Here is a 24,598-nt window from a genome sequence, read left to right on the forward strand (position 1 = left end):
TTCCAGATGGTAAATTATGGCAAATGTGAAACTGACATTTATTATGGCAAATATCTGTATGTGGGCCTGTTCTACTTCATATTCAAATTACATCAAAAAAATGGAAGAAAAAGCACAAGCTTATGCTTGAAGAGAATCTGTACTAACCTATATGTTGACAACATGGCCGGAATGGATATGGGAAAATGCTTTTGGAAGGCAGGTTTCCACCTCCCACGACTAGAAACTTTGATGGCAACCATATATGAAAGAAGTTAACATTATCCAGAAGACGGAAGGATTGCAAGGAAACTATAAGTGCAAATTCTGTTTCCTAGGTCTGGCCAGATTCAGTATCAATGTCACAGCGGTACTGAGGCAGACCGGTCATGCACAGATTCCTTCCTTTTCCCTGGCAAAGCAAATACCTAAGCCAATCTCACTGTTAGACTAGAGCTGAGAGAGGCAGGGAGTGGCAGTGTGATATTCAGCCTTGTTAGGATCAATGTTGAGCTTTGCTGAGAATCATACTGTGTAGTTATATACCTCTATTTGAAAGGAGATTGCTCCTGGACTCATTTCCTATATGCTAGACGTTTGATCCTCAATCATAAATAAATGTTCATATATTTTTAATTGTGAAAATGATAAGTGGAATTTAAAGTTGCTTAATGTTTTACACACTTGTATGTGTTTGTAGCTGTTCAACGGAACAGATTAACTGCAAATTATAGTTCTTAGTGGCATGATGTGAACTCTTGAAACTCTGAAAAAACAGTGTTCCCTTTTAATATATATTTACCTCTGCAAAAATACTCTCAACTCTTAATTAAAATACCAAATATCAAAAGCAGTAGGTAATTCTTCTTTCTTTTTTTTTTTTAATAACTTTACATATTATTAATTTTTAACTGTCAATCCAAAATGTGTAGGCATCAGAACTACTTCTTTTTTCCCCTAATTATGTCACTGGAATTGTCCAAACTGTGATGTCCTGCCTACTTAGATACAAAAGCTAAAATCCTGACCTAACGAAGATACTGACAAAATGTTTTATTTCTCAAGAGAGTGATCAGAGTACTTAATGTCAGGAGATTAGTTTGTGTCCTGAGGGTGGGAGGAAAGGAACATCAAACGAGTTGACACCTCTAAGCTCAATGTCTAAAATGGTCTAAGCAAGGGACAAGCTGTGTTAGGAAATGCACACACACACATACATGCACAGACACAAGTATCAGCAGCCAGGGCCCACCCCAGTCACCGCTCCAGTGAGTCATCAGAGTCAAGTGTTGCGTTAAATGGGACTTACTATCAGAGTCCAATGTTTGCCTGTTTCAGAGTCCTTCCAAGGACTTCTGCTGAGTCAGTTTTGCAAAGCTGTAAGTATTTAATAAGATTAACAGTTTTGAAAATGCCGTTGATAAATACACTTACTGCAATAGCACTAATATATGATAATATTGCTAGCAAAATTATATCCCAGGTATTCCTCACCAAAGGGTGAAGGTGCAGAACTTAACAAGAAGGCATCCTTGTCTTGGCGGAGAAGCACAGCCCATTGACTACCTCTTCTAGGTCTCCAGTTTTGTTTTTCTCCCTACACTTTTCTTTTCTTCCCAACTCTTTCCTAACATCATGTGACATTTAGCATGATTGGGGTGGAGAGTCAAATATAGTCATATATGTTTAGCATGTACTTCAGTAAACTTACTATCATATTCAGGGTGTTAACTTTAATATTCATTTTACAAATAATCAAGGTTTCACACAGGGTACCATGGCCTCTGAGATTCTGTTCTGCCACCAAAATGGGGCCAACCCTGCAAGACTCTCTCCAAGACTCACTGAAAGACTCACTGCAAGACTCCTTCCTTCAGTAGACTCTCATATCAGTCTAGCAGACCTCCATCCACAAAGTCTGTATAACAGAGAAACAAGAGCAAGCTGCTCAACTCCCCTTTGACCAAGGTTGGTGCTTATGAGTGACACTAACAAGTCTGACTATTCCCCAGTCTAAGCCCCAGGGAAACGTGTCCTCTGACCAGTCTCATCAGCATGGCGCAGCTGTAGTGGTGCCACCATAGTCATCCGTCTTCCATGAGGTGCAGGCATCTGCATGACCATGATCTCCTCAGGCTCTACTGCTGGGGCTCTTCGCAGACAGCCATCAGCATAAGACACCAACGAGACACCAGCACTGCAATATATCTAAGTTTCTGCTCTTGGCCTCCTGTCCAATCGTTGGTTGTCCTGTTGCTGTTCCATGGCATGGCTCACTAGAATCAGCTGCTTTGTGTTGTACTCAGGTCTTGGCCCAAGTGAGACTGTGCATTCTTGTCTCTCAGGCCCTTTATGTTATAAAGATTTGAGGAACTGGAATTTGCATTTTATTGTTGGTATTCTGTCCCCAGCCTCCCTGAGTTTTCAACAAGCTTACGGTAAGAGACTGAATACTGCTCTGTCAAGCCATCATTCCTCTAATCCTCTGTGGGCTGAGTTCTACAGGCACTAAAGCCTCAGAACACTCTTGAATAGAGGTCTAATATTTAGACAATTTTAAGAAATCAATGATATTATTTGAAGTGATTGCTCTTCCTTGACAGTACAACATGCACAGTTTTATCCGTTTATAGTCTATCTTTAATGTAGGTTGAATTATTTCTGTACCTTGAAATGTTTCAGTCTTTTATTTAAAAACATTTTCTCCACCCATAAAGAACAGTAGAAAAAAAATAATAATCTGTAGCTTTTCTCCCAATATGTTTAATGGAAAATTGTTACCATCATTGTCTTGAGCTCTGTTGAGCATCTGGTATCATTAAGATCTGTCTCCCAGTTATCTAGAGGTTTTTTCATAAGATCAATATATAATATCTAAAGATAAGTTGAACTAATTAATTATTTTTGCCTAGCAAGATAAAAAAAAATCAGTGTATGTGAGTAGGTGTTTGCATGATTTATTTAAAGCACTCTTTATCAGTTGCTAAATTTCAGCTTTAAAATTCTGTTTTATGCTGCAGAACTCTTTTGGCTAGCATATTTATGTATCTGAAACCTGTGTTACATTCCACAGTCATCAAAACGTCAATCATTTATTACAACAGTCTGCTCCTTTTTTATCAGTTCTCTGTATTATTAGGATGTAGATGCAATCACACTTAGTGCTGCTGCTGGTGTGTACATGATCTGACTTCTTCCCCAGTAGATCTGATATTTTAACGTGCATTGATGTAAAGCAACACACAGAGGTAAAATTAAATTCTAATCTGTTGGCAAATCTACACTGGCAAGCATTGACACTCCTGGCACTTGTTTGATATTCTTGTGCTGGAAAAAATAACAGCTGCTTATCAATGATATATTAGTGATGGGCACAAACCAACTGGCATACGCATTCACAGAGAAACGAGAAAATACTCATCGGTAAAGTTGTCTCTTTCCTCATACTCCATGCATGGCCTACATCTATATTTTAAATGGTAACTGAGCTTGATTGCAGACTCAAAGTCATAGAGTCATTTGAAAGTATTCGCAGTCGTAGTAATGCTGCAATTACCCTGGCTATTAGCTCCCATTTGTTTCTTGAACATGCATATTTGTTCAGTGTTTGAGGTAGTGCTACAGAACTACAGTGCACTGAGCAAACAAATGCTCGGTGTCATTTTTACTGTCAAGAGGGACATTGCTCTAGAACAGGTAAGGGAGAGGACACCCTTTTAAAGGACTAGTCCTGAAGGAGCCCTAACTTACCAGAGATATAGAGGTTCAAAAGGGACTGAGAGCTTGCTAGGAAATAATATTTACAATATTTAACTGTGAATTCCATGTTAGAAAATATCCTCTGAGGCTGCTGAAAGCTTGTTCATAGGTCTTACAGACTGTGTGCATGTATTTACATGTGTGTGAAAGAGAAAGTGCCAGGTATGCCCAGAAGTAGTACAACAGTGAAAGGAGTCATTTGAGAATAGAAAAAAATGTTACTGGTGAGAAAAGTTACGGTCTGCTGCACATTTCAGATATGCCACAGATTAAGAAAGGTCATAGCCAAGAGCTGTTTCGTCTGTTGCAAAGACACAGTAAATGTGTGAAGTGGCCCTAAGGGCAAGGTTGGTAAGTCTTAGTACGAACATTTTTGATGTTTCTCTCTGTCCTTTCAGATTTGTTTTTTGTTCAGTCCCATAATAAAGATGTTAGCCACAGCCAGAAACAGAGAAAACTGTATTTTTTAAAATAAAAAATACAAAATCTTAGAAATGGGAATATGACCAAGGAAGAGTTAATAAAGTAAGGAAATGGGACTGTCAGCTGAGAGGGTAAAAAAATGAGTAAGGGTTGAGTATTTTTGCTTTCTCAGACAAGTTTTGAACATCTTCAGGAAAAGCTTTCTGCTTAGGTATTAGCAGGATCAGAGAAGGCTGACTTTCAATGGGTACATAATAACTTTAATAAATAGGACAGACAACACAAAACAAAAGCATTACAGCCTGATCACCACTTTAACTTTCCTTTATCTCTAGGTTCACTGCATGTTTCTTAGGTAATCTGCTTTGTTTACACAGTGAGGCAAACAATATATCTGTGCTTTTGCACACCAGATCTGCAATTCAAACATGAGAAACTGCACTTGCAATAAAGCAAGTCTTTCTAACTAAATGAGAAATAGATGTTGTGATATCCTATTTCGTATCCTTGTACTATCTAACAAGTTGATGTTCTGTAATCCATCACAGTCCAGCTCCAGTCCAGTATGCACATTTCCATCCAGATTTTTTTTATCAGTGGATGGATAATACTGTTCCAAAGTCCTGACATTGACAGGTGGTTGTGTCAATTTTTCCAGGGATTGCTTGATACTCTTTTTAATGTAACCTAGTTATGGTTACCCAGGAAAAATAACTGACCTCACTTGAAGATCACAGTGCTTCAGCACTAATAGTTTTAGCAAATAGTGTTCCTTTTTCTCTGGGTTCAAGGAACACCTTAATGTCTCATGTCTTTTTCTGAAATTCTTTAGAGAATGTGTAGATAGACAGCAAGGTGACACTGACTCACTAAATCCTATTTACCTGTTACTGGACTGATTTCTCTTGATCAAATATCTGTTTACTTCTATCCAGTTATTGACCAGCTATTCTGAGGCTCCTATAGCATTTCCAGAAGCCGTAAAGGGGTTGTTCAGATTGAACTTTGAGGTGACACTCTTTTGCCTCTTTATAGGTCCAAAGCAGCAGAGATTTCTTACCTCCTGGGCTATGCGGTTAATGTACCGTCTTTCAGTTTCATGACAGATCTGTCATCTTAGTAGACAAGGCTGACATTTGCTTCAGACACTGAGATACACAGAAGACCTTCTTGGTTTTCAAAGTTTTAAACATCAGTATTTTCATATTTTTTTTATAAAAAGGGGGCACTGGATTGGCATACTTGCACAGATACTCTGATCAGTGAACACTGTGAATATGACTGCAGTTCTCCCTGTTTCTCCTGGAAGCTGCATGCCTAAACCCAAATTTGAATAAAACTCCCTACAGGCATGAAGGGAGCTTTCAGTTCTTCTCATCATCTGAGTCACCATCAAGCCTTTGGTGACATCCAGCTTCTTACAATATGTTCTGCATGTCTTTGCTTTAGTTTCCAGTGTTTTGGCTATTTAAACTACAGTGTGGTTAAGACCACAAATGGTAGGTTGCCTGTAGGAGTCCAGTTCTTGTTAACGACATTATTGTTTATGTATCTCCACAGCTGGCACTTACAAAAGTAACCAATTATTTTAAAAAAACACGTTTTATCCAAATATGTATTCAAATGCAAATGTAATTCTACCATGCTGATTCTGAACAATGAATTAGGTTAAGCACTTAAATACACATTAATAGCATTTTGCTTTTATTCTGTTTATACCTACTTATGAGAAACATGCAATCATTTTTAGCAGAAGCTCTTCTATTAATATACATTTAATGAAAGTTCACTACTGACTATTCAATTAAAAATAACAGCAGTGTGTGAGGCTTTGAAATTCAGTTTACATTATTTCTGGTAAGTCCTCAAATGAGTTTATACTGTCACATGACGCCTTGATCTGTGGATCTGTTCTTGAAAGGAAGCAGCAAGAAACCTTAAATGACAGCACCAACCTGCCAGGGTGAATCAAATCTCAGAAAAATTATTTATAGAGGACTTTGAAAATTAATTTAAGACAATATGTCATGCAACATTTAGTTTTAAAAATGCCTGAGAGAGGCTTTTTCATAACCTTTTTTTTTTTTCCTGAAGTCTATAGATAAGATATAGATCTTTCTTCTACAAACAACAGTTGGGATTTTAGTTACAAGCTGGAATATATGCCATCTACAGAAGAACTTCTCCTTCTATATTTTCAGGGTAAGATTTTGATTAGTTATTGATGAACTTATTGCTGTTTCACTAAAAAAGAAAAGAAAAAAAAAAAAAAAGACATCACATGGTATAACAGAGAAGGCACATGTAAATACACAGGCATGGAAGAATTAACAGCAAAATATCTTCCGAGGACCTGCATTTTATCCTCTCTCGACAAAAATCAGACCCAGGATGGGGAAACCATGAGACAAAAACACAAGTGCACTCATGAAAGAATGACTTGTCCAGGCCAGTACATTATGTTGAAGTTAGGCTGTTGAATGGTGTTTTGGGGCACGTGCCCAAGCCTGCTCTTTGTGAAATAAAACAAGATGGGAGGGGAAGGATGTGGTGGATTTACTCTGCTAGGAAGCTGAACACCACTGCTCTCTCACTCCCTCTCAAAGAAAAAGGGAAGAAAATACTATGGAAAGGGCTTGAGGGTTGAGATAAGGACAGTGAGAGCACTCAACAGTTATCACTGACAAAGCAGGATCAGCATAGGGAGGATCTCCCAAGCAATGCAGGGGAATGGGGACTTGGGGCTGTGGTCAGTCCCTAACACTTTGTCTCTGCTGCTCCTTCACAATAACTCTCTGCCCCTGCTCCACGTGGGGTCCCTCCCACGGGATGCCATCCTTCCCAAACTGAGCCTGCAGGGGCTGCACACAGGCAGTAGCACTTCAAGAACTGCTCCCACATCGCTCTGTACCACGGGGTCCATCCATCAGAAGCAAACTGCTCCAGCACTTGTCCCCCATGAGTGGCAGCTCCCCCCAGAGCCCCTGATCCTGTGTGGGCTCCTCTCCATGGGCTGCAGCTCTGGCCTGGGGCCTGCTCCTGCAGGGGCTCTCCATGGGCCACAGCCTCCTCCAGGACACATCCAACTGCTCCACCAGGGGCCTCTCCACAGACCGCAGGGGAACTGCTGCTCCCTGCCTGGAGCACCTCCTGCCTTCCTCCTGCAGTGACCTTGGGGTCTGCAGGGCTGGTTCTCACCCCTCTCTCTCCCAACTGCTGCTGCACAGCAGATTTGTTTGTTTGTTTGTGTTTGTTTGTTTGTTTGTTTCCTTTTCTTAAATCTGCTTTCCCAGAAGCCCAACCAGCATCATTCTCTGGCTTGGCTCTGGCCAGGTGTGGGTCCCCTTTGGAGCCATCTGGAGCTGGCTCTGATCTGCCATGGAGCAGCTGCTGGGCTCTGCTCGCAGAGACCATCCCTGCAGCCTCCTTTCTACCAGACCACTGCCATTTAAACACAGTTCAATGGGATGTGAGAGAACAGAAAGGGACAGTAAGTCTACGCTGATTGCTACTAGATAAAGGCACAGGCATTTCTACTGAGTCACAGCAACCTCAGCATAAGGTTCTTTATGTTATATATATAAGGAAGCCCTAGTACTAATTAAAGGTTTTGAAGGTGGTGCTCATAAAACAAATATTAGTACAGAGACAGAGTAGACACATATTGCTGATCTGCTGATCTTGCATCTTGATTTTCAGTGTAGAATGGTGCAGAAGAGGTTTATTATACTGAAGGAAACCTAGAATTAAATTAGAGTTGATGAGATTTTTTTGGCACATTTTGCCATTCTGATGTGACTTGACATTACTATTAGAGGATAGCTCCCAAAATGAGTTGTTTTATGATCTTGGTAGTTGTAAAGAGTGTTATTAAGGTCACATAATTATTCTTTCAAGCAAAGGATAAAAATATGTAGGAGGTATCTGCAGCTGAAAATAGTCACTTCTTATTTTAATAAAACTTTTTACTGTGCTTTGTTAAGTTAAGCATTTGCAATTCTGTGGTCCTCTAAGAGGCTGATTGATTGTGACGTGGTTCTTGGATCAATACTGCAGTAGCATATCAAACAGTTGCCAGTGTAAGCTGTGTGACTGCTTTATGAAAGCAATCTGTCACTTTTCCCTATGTTTTGCAGATATGCTAGTTCAGCATTTTTTCTCTATGCAAAGCATTTCCTGCAAGAGTTCATACGTAAAATGCTTTCATTGGCATCTTTTTTCTGAATATGTAATTACCTAATGAATGAAGTACAACCAGTATCAAAATGGAAACCACAAGTAATTTATTTGTTATAGTCTCTAGCAAATAGAAAAATTATCCAGGTACAGGTTATATTATTGCATCTTTGCTTGATTTTCAGCTGTGGAATATTTGACTACTGCTAATAAAATTTGTAACCATAACTTTAAGAAGCAGAAACTTACAGAGGAGTTCCTTGTGGTTTCTCACTTTGTCTAGGAGGATTTATTTTCTCGATGTCTCATTATATACTATACTTTTTAAAGCTTCAGTAAAGAATAGTACTTTGGTCTTGTAACAAGGAAAGAAGGGGCTGAATATCTCCTTATTACCTTTGGGAATCCATTAGTCCTTTGGAAGCTTTGTGAGGCATTGTAGGATTAGCTAGAGAACAGAGAACAAGTCTGCAGTCATGTTTCTTAGCAGAGTTACTTACACATGCTGTTCCATTTCCATTTTCCTTAAGGCTGCAGCTTTTATTTCTACCTGGACTGCCTTATAATCAAACCAAGAAGGAACAAAGCTACACAAATATTACTGAAGTTTAATCTGTAATTTATGGGGTGGAATTTACCTTCTGGCTAATCCTAGAGAGAACTTGATGCTTTATTAAAGCTCAAGGTCACAGGCAAATTAAAAGCAAATGTCTGCTGTGAACAGTTTTCAACTGGACCTGACTGTATGCAATGGAAGGTAAAAAAGAATGAGGGAGATGCACAGCAGCAGAATCTGCACTATCACGTTAGCCTCGATTTTTAGCTACTCTATATTGCAAGCTGGTTAAGCTACTGGTATTTTGAAAACAATTCTCTTTTTGGCTACCATGTATTCTGAAATGAAAGTCTGTAACACACTTTTAATTTTCTTTTGCTGTGATAAAACAAAAAGCATAACATTAAAAGTACTACCTTCAGATTCTAATGGATTAAAACTGCTCCCCTGTTATCATGCCTACATATTACGATTATCTGTAGTAAAGAAGAAATCTTTATTTGCTTCATTCAGAAATATTATGGAAGCAAATAATCATATTTTCTTCATTGCAGCCTATAGTGTCAGATAGAAGGTTTTGGTTCTCTAATGGCTGACAAGTGTTTTCCCCTAAACTAGATATAAAAACATTCTCCACAATACTGGAACATAAAATTTCCTTACAAAAGTAATATTGTCAGTATAAATCAAATACTTGTTAAAGTTTAAAGACACGGGAATAGGGACATTTTTAGAGTGCCCATATACAACATTAAAATTAACATAGTAAAATATATTTGGTCATAGCAACAGTAAATTAAATTCATGCCTGTAGCAGCAGCAGCAGATGCTATCAACAAGAGCAGGAACAAATATTCTCCACTGCTGTTCAAGCAGTGAATACACAAACAAGCTAATTCACAGGAATATACTGAACAGTTTGAGCACCTTTGGAAAAATGTATAAAGCTCAATTTAATTATAGTTTATTTCACAATCATTTTACATACCTTTATTGTTATCAGTACCTAATAGTAATTCAATAATAATAATAATAATAATAATAATTGTATTATTATTATAATAAACAAGAATAAATAACTTTAAAAATCATTATTCCAATAACTGCCTCAAAAGAGGTGTCATATAAAATGCTCATATACAAAAACAGGAATTTATTGTTTTTTTTTAATTTAGTGAGACTTACTCTCATAATGCCTGTATCATTAATTGCTCATGTTTAAACAGAAGAAAACAGTATTAATTAAAATTAGAATATAAAACTTTATAATACACAAATCTTAGTAGGAAATGTTTATTTCTTTTAACACTCTGATGCCTCACAGTGCACAGAATAACCTTTCACTCATCCAGGTCAACTTTCACCCATCCAGGTCAATTCAAAAGTAGCTGATTTTAGACCCTTGGAGTTTGATCATAAAATGATTTTGATATTTTACATTTTTTTGCAAATGCAAATGTTTTGTTATTAACTTGGTAGCAAATTCTTACTGCATATTTTTTCTTTCCTTTACCAAAAATTTCAATTTGAGCACTGTTACTTTTATGACAGTATTCATCTTTCTAGTCCTCATAAGTGGAAGAAAAGGAAGTAACTTGCCTACTTTGGGTGACAGATTTAAGAAGATTGCTTTTGCCACAGATTACTGTACAATGCAAAGCAATAACTTTGTGGTTAAGATTGTGGTGGCTTTTTTCTTTTTTTTTTTTTTAATTCCCATACAGCATTTTTCCAGAACATTTTCACATTTATATGTTCTCTCTATAAAAGAAAACCTAAATAATTTCAAATGTCTGATCATGTGTAAATGCCCATACCTCCTCCTCCAAATACAGTCCTCCAAAGGGTAAGGAATAATCACAGTTCTCTCTCCAGTAGCCTAGATTTAACACATTACTGATTCCTATTACTATGGCAGTTGTTGAGAGGAGATGTAGCATTCTTCCATCTGAGAGTCTTCACTCTTGAGTTTGGTGGCAGTACACATCATCTAGCAGGTAGATGAAAGGTGAGGTGTCTACTCTTTTTATGCCCTGGCCTTCATGACTCCTACACCAGTTCTGTCTGCCTGTGCAGTGAGACACATGCAGACCATGGGAAAGAGGAGCTACTTGCAGCTTGGATGGGGCTACTTTCTACCTTAAGCTTTTAGTTTTCATTATATAAACCTACATAGAATCACAGAAACATAGAATGGCCCAGGTTGGAAGGGATCTTAAAGATCATCTAGTTCCAACCCTCCTGCCATAGGCAGGGATGCCACCCACTAAATCGGGTCATCCAGGGCTTCATCCATCTGGTCTTGACCACCTCCAGGGACAAGGCATCCGCAGCTTCTGTGGACAACCTGTTCCAGTTCCTCACCACCCTGAGAGAAGAATTTTTTCCTAAACTCTAATCTAAATCTCCTCTCCTTTAGTTTAAAACCATTCCCCATTGTCCTGTCATTATCTGACTGAGTAAAAAGTTATCCTCCATCTTTTTTAAGGCCTCTTTAAGTACTGAAAATCTGCAAGAAATTCACCCCAGAGCCTTATCTTCTACAGGCTGAACAGCCCTAGCTTTCTCAGCCTTTCTTCATAGAAGTGTTCCAGCTCTCTGACCAACTTTGTGGCCCTCCTCTGGACCTGCTCTAATAGTCCCACATTCTTGTGCTGGGGGCCCCAGACCCGGATTCAGCACTCCAGGTAGGGTCCTCATGAGGGCAGGGCAGAGAGGCACAATCACCTCCCTCACCCTGCTGGCTGCTCCTCTGTTGGTGCAGCCTAGGATGCAGTTGGCTGCAGGTGCACACAACGGATAGGTGAAGAGTAGTTTAAGGCAAATTCAGTTCCTAGTAGCTAATACTCCAGTGTTCCCAAAGGTCATTTAAAGAGCTAAGCATTTCTTCACCACAGTTCATTATAGTGTCTGAGCACTCCATGGAAACAATTTCTCACTGCTTTATAAGAGGAGCTGTTATTGACATTCCTTTTATTTAACCTTCAGTAGCACCTAAATTGTGCTTTTCAGCTACAAAAAGAGACCACAAGAGAGATCTCTCTGAAGGAAAAAAATATTTTGTTTTGTTTTGTCTTGGCAAACTTCTATTTTGGCAAATCAATAAACGCCATGTATTTTAAGATATCAGGGTTTAGGTATTCAAGACTGAAAATGCCGACCTATGATTTATAGCTATCTCACCATGATTATATCCAAAATTTGGGTAAATTATACCCTGGAAAAAAAGTGAAATACATTATGACAGGAATTAATTTCATCTAAAGCCTTGAGAGGAATCTTTCTGGTATTTTTCTTAAAGAGAACTTGTCAAAAGGAACACAAGATAGAAAAGCTTTTTAAGCACATTGAGTTTCTGATCTATTGTCAGATCAAAATAAAATTGTTTGGGAACATATATATCCTTCATAGTCAGAGGGGCCCTTGCCAGTTACTTCAAGCTTGATCTCAGCCCAGCAGCTTTCAGCAGCACATATGCACACACTCTGTCCCATACACTAAGGTGTCTTTCCCGTAGTCAATTCATCCACATGTGGAGGAGATGTGGTAGATATAAACTCAATAATAGTGGTTGCTTCTGGAGAGCTTCTAAAGTTAAAAGTTTTAATTATGATTATTCATTTGTCCAGAAATATTTCTTGATACTTGTGAAGTTACCTGTTATGATACAGCAGGTCATCACCCACACATTAATCTGTGGGTCATTACTCATTTTCCCAATCATTTTTCATTTACTTGGCTATCTAGATAAAGGTATTAATAAAACATATTTTTCCTTTAATACAGTAAATTTTCTAGCTCTGTAATGATCTACCAAAGTTAAATTAGGTGAACAGTTTTGTTTTATTTTGCTCTTGCCTTTTTTTTTTCTTTTTTTTTTTAATGTGGATGTTTCCTTTCAGAAAGCTAACAGAATGTTGCACTGTGATTGTGCAAGTACAAGGTACGAAAAAGCAAAAATCTGTTTTAAATAAGTGATAGTTATTGTTTCAAAAGTATCTGAAGGCAATACATAGTATCAAGCATACACAGACCATCAACTGGAGACAAGACGATTGGACTTCATGATCTTGAAGGTCATTTTCCAACCTAGATGATTCTGTGCTTGTATGAAAAAGTTTAAACCTTTGCTTGATGCTTTACTTTATGAGGAGGAACTTTAAAACCAATATTATGGAACAGGCCAAAAATATTACAGCCTGTTGGATTTGAAGTTTTCAAAGGAGATGGTCTTCAGGACTTTCAAAGAGTCACTTACTTTCAATTATGTATTTCTAATACATGTAGGGGTAATTTTAGGTTCTGCATGAATAACTAAGCTATGGATAGAACTGAGGATGTAATTTCTGTTCATTTTTTTAATTCTTCTAGAAGGCTGCAGAAGCAATGTTTTTGATACTTCTAATAAATTTTGTAATCTTAAAACCTGTGGAAAATCAACTTGTTTCAGTTCATTCATTTATAATGATTACTTTTAGCTTGAGTGGATGCTCATTGTCTATGACAAAAGAATGGATGATGGAGACTTTCTGGTTTAGAGATTTCACTCAGGGTTGTATTCAATACTGAAGCTTGGACTACGGACTAGGAGTCTGAAGAGAAATTTGAATGATGGTCAGAACTGTTTTAAAAATCTATTTGGCTAGTTCTAAACTGAGTACCCACAGTTTTCCTGAGATAGTAAGTTGAAGCGTGAAAAAGCAAAGTCACTTCAGTAGAAGAATAGTTCAATGCTAGCTCTTTTCTTCATCTTTTGTAAGAACTCTGGGTAATTTCAACTAACATTAGGGGAAAAAAAAAAAAAAAAAAAAAAAAAAAAAAATTATTTGTGATTCTAAACAAAGTGTATGTTCTGATCCTGCATGTCCCATTGTCCCATTTTGGTAAATTGTCAGCATTAGCTGACAAATTGTGGGCCTGGGGTTCCTTACATATCGGAGGGAGAAATATATTTGTTTCATATTCAGAAGTGGAATCAGATATTCAGAAGTGGAATCAGAACATTATTTTTTATTCAGAAGGAAGATTTTAGTTTTACTGATCTTCAGATTTTCAAATTCCCAGAAAAAAATAAGCTCTTTCTGGCTTCACATCATGAACACAAGGAAGTCACCAATCAAAGACAGGCCTGTTTGCTTTCTTCTTAAACTAGATTTTTGTCCAGGAAGTGAGAGGAAGAGATACTTTTTAAATGGATCTGTTTTTCATTAGGAACAAAACAAAATATTTAAAAACATTTTCCAAAAATATAAAACAAAACAAAACAAAAGTCTTTTACCTCCTTTCATACATATGAAAATGGCTTGTATTACCTTTTACTTAATGCAGTTTTTAAATAGCTCTTGTACCATTTCCAAAGAGTCTCAAACATTCCCATTTACAAAAAAGGTACTATCTTAATAATGATAGAAAAGATCATTTTTACAACAAGTATCACACCGTGGGTTTGACCAAAAAAGTTGTTCTTTGCAAGTATAGCCAGTTTAAAAATACTGAACCTAAGTTTTTGCTATCAGACCTAAAGGATGCCTCATTCTTTTCAGGCTCTTCCATCATGCATGAGAGCAAAGGACAAGAATGTTGCTTTTAACAGGCACAGCACAGGTCTACACATCTTTCAAGCTCTTAGGGTTAAGGTTTACATTCAGGAGAGAAAGTAGCTTCAAATCTAAAACAAGTTAACCAGGGACTAGTATTAGTCAGGTTCATCATTACTGGAATTTCAGTCAAGTAAAATATGAATTACTAAGACAAACTATACTTTTAAAATCTGTCAAGAATTTGATTTCAGGAGGCATAAGAAAACTACAATTTCTGAAAAATTTAGTATTAATATTTTTAGTAAAACACTACAGTGTTCAAAAATTGTTACTATAATAATATATATACTATACATATATATACTATATATATATACTATATGTATTATATATATATATACATACATACATATGTATGTGTATATATATGTATGTAATATACATGTATATATATATATAAAATCAATAATATATACAAATGTTACTATAAATGTTTCTGATAAAACAATACTGCTTTCTGCTGTCCAAAAGAAGGGATGCAGGAGCCAACAGTAGACTAGTCTGCATAAATAAGTTGATGTGATTTGTACTTTGGTTCAGACATTGTCCAGATCTACACTATCATCAAGCCATATCCTAGAAGCCAGCTGTTCTACATCTGTAACATTTGTATCTCTCTAATTCTTGAGTAAGTTTCCCTGAGGAGCTGCTTTGCAGTTAAGGAACAGTTGATATGCTTTCGTGTTCACTGGGTTTGAACAATTAAACCTTTTCATCCAAAAATAAATCTATGCAAATATCAATGAAATGCTGTTACTGTCCACAGTAAATTCCTTTTTACTGGAGGTTACTGGTTTGCATAAAGTAGAAAAGTGGAAGTTGTTTGCCTCCATGGTTGCCTCCTTGCCAGGGCTGTTTCCCACACTTTATGAGTGTCACCCTTTGTAATAGTCTTATATGTATAAGCAAGCTGTTAATTTCCAGCAGCCATCTGTGAATTACCATAAAGGCTCATATTTCTTATGTCATAAGATAGTCTTGAAATAAAGCCATTATTTTCTGTTGTTCATCTCCCACTTATTTTTTTATTTTTGCTGACTTCTTTTTTTCTTTTCCTGATCTCTTTATCTTCCACATACATGAATATTCTCACTTTTTATCATTTGTATTTTGTTGTTGTTGTTAATTTCTCCCACTTATTTACCATTAATTGAAATAAGAACTATCAGCACATAAATCTTTGTCTTTTCCAATTAACAGTCTTTCCACCTACCATGGTTTTCAGGAGAAACTATTCCTTTAGCTTCCTTTTCTTTGTCTAGCTTATAGAAAGGTATACAATAAAAATCAAAGAGAAATTTTACTACACCTATATACAGAATATTTATCATATATTTTAGTAATATTGTCTCTCTGAATTCTCAAACTGTGGCTGTGGCACTTAGGTTGGAAGTAGGTTATATGAAAGGAAATGAAGTTTTTTCTCATGTTATTACTGTGGTGTATCTGGGTATGGGAGCTGTGCCTGTATACATGCTCAGTGCATTCAGCACATTAATTCCTGGAGTGCTTCAGGAACTTCCCAGTTAGTCATCTGCACAGGTGAGATAATGGATCAGCTAGAGGCAATGAACCAGCTTGAAAAGTTAGTGAACCTTCACATCTAAGTATTTGACTGATGGTTACAGGAGCCTTCCAGGTGTTAATTTCAAATGGTTGTAGAAATTCCCCTGAGGCAATGCCTGTTGTGTCTAGCACAGTTTGCATGCCTAAATGTGTCGATTAACATTCTGGGTGGAGTGTTCCAAAGTGTCATTACTGCAGCAGTGTCAGATTGTGCATGGATAAAAACATTTACCCAAGTCAACAGAAGCTGCTCCTGCAAACTGATGACAATCTTTTGTATGCAGTTAATTCTCATGAAACTGTACAGCAACACCAAATGAATTCTTGGTTCCAGTGTGTCATGGCAATACAGAACTGCTGCAAATGCAGTTGCTTGACACATGGCATTGCCTTGTAGAAGAGCAAAATCTTACTAATTTAATTGAGAGGGAACTTAGCAACAGGCATGGATTTGTCACAGTAGTTGGCTTTCTCCTTGGCATAGGCCCGTGAAGTACCTGTTCCCATGGTCATCTTTTAATGTCACTGCTGCACAATTCCACTTTCTCCCTTGAGCTCAGACTGGACCATCACTACTTTAGAAAGTTCATATGAATATTGTATTTACTAACTGTGTTCAGATAATCTCTTAGGTGTCCTGAACTACTCAGAGATTCTTTACCTATTCCCCAAGGCACATCAGCAGCACTGAGTACTTCTTAAATTCATGTGCTGCAGCTTGTTGTCATAATCTGCCAGGGCTAATGCCTGTTTCAGGTCGTCCTAGGTCTGGTGCTTCACTGTTTTTTCTTTGTTTAGTGACTACTGACACTCATATTTTTCTCAGTTAAACAATATACTGGGCAAGAAATCTTACTCCTCTTGAAAATGCTGATTTTGGAAATGGAAAATGCTTTCAGGGAAATGAATAAAAGAGCCTTCACATACCTGTGCTTCTGTATGAAGGGCTTCCTTATCCTTAGAAAATAGCCTCAAATGCTTTCTTGGATGATTTGGTTGCTCTGAGTGCTCTTGATGACAAGCCCAGTTTTTAACCAAGGGAACAAGAGGTGGATATTTTCTTAGTATTATTAAACACAATATCTTTTATGTTATGTATTTAATCACTGATCCCATAAATGTAATAGATTTTCAAGTTCACTCTCTTCCACTCTGAGTATCTGTTAAGACCACAAAAGCTTCAAAGTGTGATCTGAAAAGGCTGCCTATGATTTTCTATTTTTTTATGACAACTATTTCTTGCACATACAAAGAGAGGCTGCTTATTCCTTCTCCATTTTGTTACATTGCCAATGTATTTCAGCTTACTTGAAGCTATTCTTCTGCTATCAGCTTGGTCTCCTTTGCTATGTTATTTGTAATTCACTCACAGCCACTGAGCTCCAGCAAAGTCTGTTTTGTTCAGTATCCCTTAAAACATGGCATCTTGTTTAACATGAACCTGTGGCCTGCCACAACAACTCTGATGGGAGTCAGTCTCCTGGTCAGGAGTCTGGGAGAGAGGAGAGAGGTTGGAAGGGCTGGAAGATAGCAGTCTCTGCTGTGGGATGCTGTGCACCAACACAAGAACATGGCTGTCACCAGCTCTGTGGATATGGCCTTGCCTATATCCCTGTCATAACTGCTTCACACACATTCTCATATCCCACCTTCCGCACATGAGAAAATACAAGTCTACAGATCTTATGTGGTGCAGATTTGAAATAGAAGGAGCCCGGAGGTGGATCTGGGCTGAGCACATACAGACAGGATGAAGTAGATTTCCTTCACCCTAGGTGCATTTGTTTTTTAACATTGAGCCCATGGATCTCAAAGAGATTTTGTTATATATCTCAAAATCCATAAAATCCATATTAGGGAAAAAAAAAAAAAAAAAAAAAAAAAAAAGTTATATTTTTGGCCAGGGGAGGTTTAGTTTGGAAATTAGGAGGAATTTCTTCTCACAAAGAGCAGTCGGGAATTGGAACGGACTGCCCAGGGAGAGGTGGTGGAGTCACTGTCCCTGGGGGTGTTCAAGGAGAGGTTGGATGTGGTGCTTAGTGACATGGATTGGTGGATGATGTTTATGGTAGGGGGATGGTTGGACCAGATATTCTTGGAGGTCTTTTCCAACCTTAATGATTCTATGATTCCATGTTTCTATGCTGTGCACAGGTAGTCTGCTCCTACTCAGACCTTGGGCACTGTTTTCAGTGTCTCCAGTGTCTCCAGTTATAAAATTGATCTCCTTAGGTTCCCTATAAAATCAACAGAGAAAGGCAGGGTGCATTCATTTAACCATGCTTTGAGCCAATGTTTGGCAAAAACATTTTATTTTTTTTTTGGTATGCAATAGTAAGAGCTGTCCAAAGCCACCAGCTAAAATATGTGTTTCAATTTGTGTGACTGTATACACAAGTATTTGAAAATCACATAGAAAAGATGAAGCCTTTCAGTCTTTTTTTTTTTTTTTTCCTTTTTCTTTTTCCCTCACCTATGTGAATTATGATTTAGGTGATTTTGTTGTTCTTTGACTTTCAGTTTATCCCTTGATGAGTGACTTTTGCAAAATTGACTATTAAATTCTTAAAGACGATAGAAGTTAGTTTTGTGGAAATATTTGTGGTTGCTACATTGAAAAAATCTGGGAAAAAATAATCTGCTGTCATAAGGCATGAGTTAGAAGACTTGGCTGACTCAAAAGTAATTTGATTTGCATTCCTGAAATTAAGAGTGCTTACCTAAACACTGAGAAAAAAATTGCTCATGCACTTTTGGATGACACTTCAGTGAGACCAGACTTCACAAATGTTTTCACCTAGAATAAGAGAATGGTAGATGCAAAAATTACCTTACCTATATGAAGATCCTAGAAAACAAACCACAGCAGTTCCTGAAAAAATAGAAAGGTAAATAAAAATATGGACATTGGGTATGTTGAACATTTAGATTCACTAGTCTCATGCCTTTTTTCTCAGAGACTCTAAATTAAGGTGGCACTTTTTTTTTTTTTGGGGGGGGGGGGAGGAAGAGAGAGGGAGGAGTTGACTATTGCAGATTTTCTGAATGACATAGTCTTACTTTAATCTTCACAGATCCCTTTAGTTGATCCAAACTGAAGCCTAGTCTAGCATACACTAGTTTGAATTCTAACAATAGGGCATTAAGAAAAGATACCTTTCTCTTTTTTATGTTTTAGTTTTCCAGCAGCACAGCAGCATCAAGGACCATGGACCTTGATGTCGTGGACCATGGGCTAAATGACCTTTTGGGTTGGATATCAAAAATTTGGAGTTTTGTACTCATGTACAAGCATGAAGGAATAAATTAGGTATTTATATTCTGAACCATGAAAAAGCAATTAGAAACTGTGATTTATAAATCGCATACTGAGTAGAAATGTAAAATGGAGAGCTGCACAAGTTTAGATGGCTATCTGAAAACCACATTATTTAGCTCATCAAGGCAAGTAACGATATGAAGTTATTGGAAATGTCATCTTTCAAAAAGGTTATGAAACACCTTTATTTATTAAAAGGTCATGTTGCATTTTTTCACTGAATCAATACCAAAATCAATTATTAAAAATAATCCCAAGCATTTCATATTGGTGTATATATATGTATATAATGGTTACTGGAACCATCTATTCTGTCTGACTCCTAAAATTAAGCAATAGACAGCAGTCACATTTTGCACAACTCTGAGCACATAGTTGATACCTAGCATATGTTAAACAATGTAAATCAGTCACCATAACTAATAACTGACAAGCCATTCTGTTTGTTTTTCTGTGTATTTACCAAAATTTTGCTTGGATGGCAATATTCTGCAACTCTGTATTTATCCCCTCTGGTCTCTGTTGAAGAATTCGTATTTAATTTCACTTCATAGAAAATCAACAAACAGAATCATTTATTCTAGGGTAAAATGTGTTTTTGAATCCTTTTAGGATGGAGATGGCTTATCATTGGAAAGTTATTTAAATTTTCTCGCTTCCATTTATAAAACCTGCAGTATTTGAAACTGGCACGTTGGCTGCTAAAAAAAATGTATTTTCATACAGATTAGTCATTTCTGTAGCATTTGTAAGCACACACACTTAGAAAGCTATGTAAAGAATGTCAAGGACTCTGAAAACAAAATACCCATTTCCACATCACTTTCATTCTATTAGTAAAAGGATAAAGCTTATACATAAAAAAGATAAACATAATGACACATTACGGCACTAAAAATAAACACTCACTCACACACTATACTGAACAGTGTATCTCAGGGACTGCTGTTCTACTCAGTCATTTTACCTGTTGATCCTCTTCCTACTTTGGAACAGCAATAGACCCAGCAGATGAAACTCGTCATTCCTAGATACACTAAGAAAATAAAATCCTGTTATACGAGACTTCTAGCAGTGTTCAGTGCCTCTGCAACCTCACCGATTTTCATTTTTGGTGAATTGTCCTAAATATGTTGACTATATGAGAAGAAAGAGCATATTTTTCTATGGTACATGTAAAGGCCGATCATACATGTATGTTCAAGAATCAATGTATCTTTAAGCCATGGAAATTTTAAAATTCTGCTTAATCTATGACCACACCAAAACAACTTGCTTTTTCTGAAATATGCTTCTCTTACAGTACAGAGGTAAGGATTTACTATAGTTATTATGATCAACATCATTATCATTATTTTAGTGGAAATAAGATCCAATCTTGAGTAAAGAACAAGATGTCCACAAGACAAGGCTTTGTTAATTGAGGTTTATCATGTGGTTTTTTTTAGACACAAACTATTATCAATAGACAAAAGAACTGAAGAACATTTTGGGTCAGCATGGTTGATATTAGTGACTTTGGAATAGATAGCAGTTTTTCTAGTAATAACAAATTAAGACTGTTACTACTTTTGCAGGTGGCATTGCAGATTTTAAAGCAGTATTCAGTGAATGTTTTAGCAAGTAGTCATGAGGAGTATTGGGAATACTTCTGGACTTGGCCATTTTTCTTGATATACTGAGGGATCAAATAACTCATTGAAGGATCCCAAGCTAAAGGAGAATGAGAGAAAAATTCAGACAGAAAAGAAGAAAGACATAATCTATGCATCATTTCACTTGATTAATCATTAAAACCTAAAGCAACATGCCTTTAGTACGAAAAAAAAAAAAAAAAAAGTATGAGCTCAGATTCATGATACTAAATCTAGTGGGTTTATGAGAACATTTTCCACAATACAGGCTAGGCAACTTCACCCAGTAAATGAGGACATGTTAATATATTGCATGATCTGGAAAACAGAATATATGTTTTGTATATTTTCAACTAACTGAGTAGCATCCACTACCAAAACTATAGTGCCTGATAGATAAACCACACTGGAAGTTGGACAAGGTAAAATTTTATTGCAGTCTGAAGCTCAGCTTAAAGTAAACAACATTTTAATACTTGCATAAGAATTATTACGACTATCATGATTAATACTTTTAATATTATTACTGTTAGGTTTTAATAATAAAAACATTTTTTAAATGCACAAAGTATGACCATTCCTAAATTCAAGTTTTTATGTACATGCAAATAATATACATGAAAATTCTTCTTTTTACAAAAACGAGTCAAGCTGCTAGGAAAAAGAAAACTGCTTTATAAGAATTTTGTATGTTCAGAAGCTTTTTTCCCTGCAGAAATGCAAGCACCATTACACAGCATCCTTGATTATAAACTTATTCTAGTACAGGCCCCACTAATTAGGTAAAGACATCATTAGTGGTGCTTTGGTGGTTTGATATGAGAGTAAAGACAAGGAACTAGGAAATGAAATAGATTGCTTTATGAAATACATGCAGCATTACCCTTTTTATATAAAATAAAAGAAACCATGCTAATACAGTTTTAAGATTACAGACGGAAATGTTAGTATATGCAAATAAAAGTTTATGTGGAAATGCTAAACACTATGTTGCATAAAATAAAATAGTAATATAATTTTGTGGGAGGGGTTGTAGTTCAATAAATATGTAGTTTAATATTTAATGGGCATTATAATATACATGTTTATAGAATTGCGAACATGGTTTCAGAAATAGTAATCTTTCCATTTGGTAAGGCAGAATGTTGTTACTTTGCCCTTATATTAATACAGGCTTTGCAATAACATTCTACTTTTTCTTGAAAGAAAAGTCTTGTGCTTATAGGTGTTAGGTTTTAGATTCTCACTACTATATGCTGTGTGTTACAAATCACTGATGTTAAGTATTCCCATTCCTGTTCAGCCAGGGGCATGGTTGGCAGAAGCAGAATAGTTATGACATGGTAGAAATCAATCTGATAACAAATGGTCATTTCAATTTTTTCAGAAAACTGAAGGAGGAAGAAGCAAGCTGAAGTCAGGGGGTTTATATTCCACATTCTCTGTTTCTATACCTCCTTTCTCAAACCTTTCTGGCTTTCTATTTCTTTAAATACTGAGTGTGCATGTTGATATTTCTTAATTTTCCATTTACAACTCATGAAACAGCCCCACACAGCCCCACAACTTTAGAATTCTGTGTTACTATTTCATGCTATGTCAGAAAGACATTAGACAATGCTAAATGAAATCCTGTTAATTCTGAAAAGGACAGTCTTAAAAGAGAGATTTTGGTTTTGCTTCTACTGCTTAAATTGTGCCTACACTTTGTGGTGACCCAAAAACTGCACTGTTCAATAAATGCTGAAAGTACAAAGAATTCTTTCTCTGCTTCTCTCCCATGTGCCTCTACATGCATTACCATAGGAGGCTCATAAATGTGAAGCATCAGAGATGAGGGTCTTTATTTAGCTGAGACACATAGTAATCTGATACAAATGTAATGCACATAATGTGTTGACTTGCAGATGGAATACTCTAAGATCTCCAAATGCATGTTTTAAATAAAACAGTATTTTAAGAACATTTTTAAACTAATGCATTCAGACAACGTATGTATTCTCTATTATCAATTCATGAATCTGCTTCTGCTTCATGCACTTGAAATAAATGTTGAATTGACTTGCCCACTAATTATAGAACAGTGCTAAGCAAGCCTCAGCACAATAACTTCAGCTTCAGTGTCCTGGGTGACTTAGGTAATACCAGAGGCACTCAAATTTCTTGGAAATAAGGAGCTACATGAGATGAAATACTTGTGCTGTATTTGTAGTACAGTATTTCAGCAGCCAAATGCAAGTGGTGCTCTTTCTAGGTCACTCCTTTGCATGTGGGAAATGAAAGTAAGGTTTATTAACTGAACTTTACATTTGGCTGAATACTCTTTTTAATCCTGAAAAGATACCATGAAGTATCCTTTATTTGTTCGTTCTGAAAGTACATCCCTGTTATCAACTAAATGGATGCCAAAGTAGCTGAAATCCTGCTAAAAATATGTCCTTACATATATTCTGCCTTAAGCTGCATAGTCATGTTTCATATTGTAAGTGATGTAGATTGGAAGTAACTGCAGATGATGAACTGCATTATTTTAAATTAAATGCATATCAAAATTGCAATAGTATATGTCACTAGGTTTCAGGGAGCAATTTTCAGGAGTTAAAAAATAAGAGTATCATTCTCTTGTTATCCATTTAATCAAGAGTTTCAGCTCTAGAATTTTCAGTTCCTATAGCTGGGGCATTTGTAGGGTTTAAAAAAAAAAAAAGTACCTGAATCTTTACTGTAAAATGGTCAGCAACCTCCTTCACTACACCTGTGACAAGAAATGCTTTTCATATTGTCTGGAACCCAAGTGATCCTCCAGATTTTCTTCCTGAAAACATGTGGCAGTCAGTGAGAGCTCAGTTTATTTATCCTGTTTACCTCCTCTCAGCCTGCATATTTTGTGGCTCTAGTTCACTGCCACTGCTGAAAGGAAGGGAGAATCAGGTCCCCATGTGTACATAGCTATAGAGGTTAGTGTTGCTTTCTTAGAGATTAGGAAAATAGTTTCTCTCTCTGACATTGAACGTTAATGTTAAATGCAACTCATTCTTTGTAACAATTGTCAGTCAGAATATTTTGACATGTTTTTTATCTGTCCTTTTACTGAAATAACGCAGATTTAAAAAAAAAAAAAAAAAAGAGGGAGAGAGAGAGAAAGAGAGAGAGAGAAAGAAAGAGAGAAAGAGAGAAAGAGAGAGAGAGAGAGAGAGAAAGAAAGAGAGAAAGAGAGAAAGAGAGAGAGAAAGAGAGAGAGAAAGAGAAAAAGAGAAAAAGAGAGAAAGAGAGAAAGAGAGAAAGAGAGAAAGAGAGAGAGAAAGAGAGAGAGAAAGAGAAAAAGAGAAAAAGAGAGAAAGAGAGAAAGAGAGAAAGAGAGAAAGAGAGAAAGAAAAAAAAAAGAGATGTTCCCAGTGAAATTCTTAAATTCTTAAAATTTTAAGTTGAGTACACACCTGAGGTACTTCTCAAGGAGTTTTTGCCTGGCTATAGCATATCACTGTGTTCCCTGTAAGGACTTAATCCACATTAATGCAACATGTGCATAAAATCTGAGGGGAATCAAACAAGTATTTCCTTCAGAGAGTAGCCCATAAAAAAGCTG

The 24,598-nt window shown here is 36.6% G+C and overlaps 1 long non-coding RNA gene across 2 annotated transcripts; it reads right to left on the reverse strand.

Moving 5' to 3' along the window:
- Positions 1-497: 497 nt before the first annotated feature.
- LOC137851014 (uncharacterized) lies at positions 498-24,384 on the reverse strand. Of its 2 annotated transcripts, XR_011092955.1 has the most exons (5): positions 23,724-24,384; positions 20,346-20,414; positions 18,895-18,931; positions 8,734-8,785; positions 498-7,901 (listed from the first exon to the last, which is right to left on the reverse strand). It is a non-coding gene; the product is annotated as an uncharacterized lncRNA (long non-coding RNA). The 2 variants fall into 2 exon arrangements; XR_011092954.1 differs by lacking the exons at positions 498-7,901; positions 8,734-8,785 and having other exon boundaries at positions 14,927-18,931; positions 23,724-24,369.
- Between the last annotated feature and the right edge of the window lie 214 nt (positions 24,385-24,598).

Source organism: Anas acuta, chromosome 2 (genome assembly GCF_963932015.1).
Source record: "Anas acuta chromosome 2, bAnaAcu1.1, whole genome shotgun sequence".
In the NCBI taxonomy this organism is placed as follows: Eukaryota; Metazoa; Chordata; class Aves; order Anseriformes; family Anatidae; genus Anas; species Anas acuta.